Here is a 1,878-nt window from a genome sequence, read left to right as displayed (position 1 = left end):
TCATGAGTTTGAGCCCAGCGTGCTAAAAGCTTAGAGCCTGCTTCGAATTCTGTGTCTCCCTCTCTCTGCCCCTCCCCGGCTCATGCTCTAGCTCTCTCTCTCTCTCCAAAATAAACATTAAATTTTTTTTTAAGGTAGTAGTTAAAAACAACCCTGATACACACACACACATATGCACAAACCAGCTCAAAAAGGACACGCAAGAAACAGATCAGGCATGGTTGCTTCTGGGGAGAATTCTGTAGCCAGGGGTGAGCAGGATAAGGATTAAGATTTCTACTATATGGGTGCACCTGGGTGGCCCAGTCGGTTAAGCGTCCGACTTCCGCTCAGGTCACGATCTCGCAGTTCATGGGTTTGAGCCCCGCGTCAGGCTCTGTGCTGACAGCTCGGAGCCTGGAGCCTGCTTCAGGTTCTGTGTGTGTGTGTGTGTGTGTGTGTGTGTGTGTGTCTGCCCCTCCCTTGCTTGTGCTCTCTTTCTCAAAACTAAATAAACATTAAAAAAAAAACTTTTAAGTATATATAAAAAAGATTTGCACTATATGAATTTACTGTGAGTCAATTAAAAAAACACAAACACTTAAAATTATCTTTAGAAAGCGTACACAAAATCCATCAATGACATTGAAGCCATGAAGTCCAATCCTCCTTTCACAACCTGGGAAAATGAGCTTTTACAACCTGACCCCCTCCGCCACCCCCCCCGCCGTCCGCCCCCCTCCCCCCCCCCCAACAGCAGCCACCCTGCGCCTTGCTGGCCCCAGCCGCCTGGCCTGGAAAGTCTCCACTACTGGGAATCTCATCCCCCTCCAAGGCCCCACTCAAATGGCATCTGCTACCAGGCTTCTGTCTCAGCACTGCCGGCATTTGGGGACAGTTAATGCTTTGGGTCAGGGGTCATCCCGTACACTGTAGGGTGTTGAAGAGCATGCGGGCCTCTGCCCACCGATGCAGGTAACACCCCACCCCCCACCCCTTTCCTGGATGTCACAACCAAAAATGACTTCAGACATTGCCAAATATCCCCTGGGGAGAGAAATCACCCTCAGCCTCAGAAGCACTGCATCACAGAAGACACTGGCACTTCCTGGGCACCGTGAACCGTGTTGCAGCTCTGATTTCTGTCCCACGGCTCGGGGAGCAAGGGACCAGATTTCTAGCGAGGTCATATTCAAACCCCTCTCCCTACGCTTACTTGTGTGACCTGAACTGGCTTCTCCTAAGCCTCCAGTTCCTCATCTATAAAAAGGAAATGACAGAGGCACCTGGGTGGCTCAGTCGGTTAAGCATCTGACTCTTGATTTAAGCTCAGGTTATGATCTCGTGGTTCGTGAGTTTGAGCCCTGCGTCTGGTTCTGCTCTGGAGGTGCAGAGGCCGCTTGGGATTCTCTGTCTCCCTTTCTCTCTCTCTGTCCCTCCCCTGCTCTTTCTCTCAAAATAAATAAACTTAAAAAAAAAAAAAAAAAAAAAAAGGAAATGACAGCCCCTACCCCAGAGGGCTGAGCACCTGACATACACAATGCCCAGCCCACAGCAAGGGATGGATAGAGGTTGGCCCTCAATATTAATAAACACCCCGAAGTGTTATCAGTGCTATAAGAAGAGTGTGTCCAGGGTGTGGTGGGGGCCACCAGGAGTTCTCTCTGATGCAGATCTCCAGAGATGAAGCATGCCCCAGGCGGCCAGCGCCGGGCTCACGTGTAAGGCTTTACGGAACACACAAATGACACCGGGATCATACGTGACTGGGTTTGGGAAACACAAGCCACCCGGTCTGCTGACACAGCCCTTCTTGCCAGCCACGGGCTCTTAAACCTCTCCCTGCAGACACTCGCTCGGACACGTGCACACTCACTCACCCAAGCATCTCCCACTCTG

The sequence above is a fragment of the Prionailurus bengalensis genome, chromosome C1, assembly GCF_016509475.1.
Source record: "Prionailurus bengalensis isolate Pbe53 chromosome C1, Fcat_Pben_1.1_paternal_pri, whole genome shotgun sequence".
NCBI classification, from domain to species: Eukaryota; Metazoa; Chordata; class Mammalia; order Carnivora; family Felidae; genus Prionailurus; species Prionailurus bengalensis.
The sequence above is the reverse complement of the archived record's forward strand: the minus strand, read 5'-3'. Positions refer to the sequence as shown.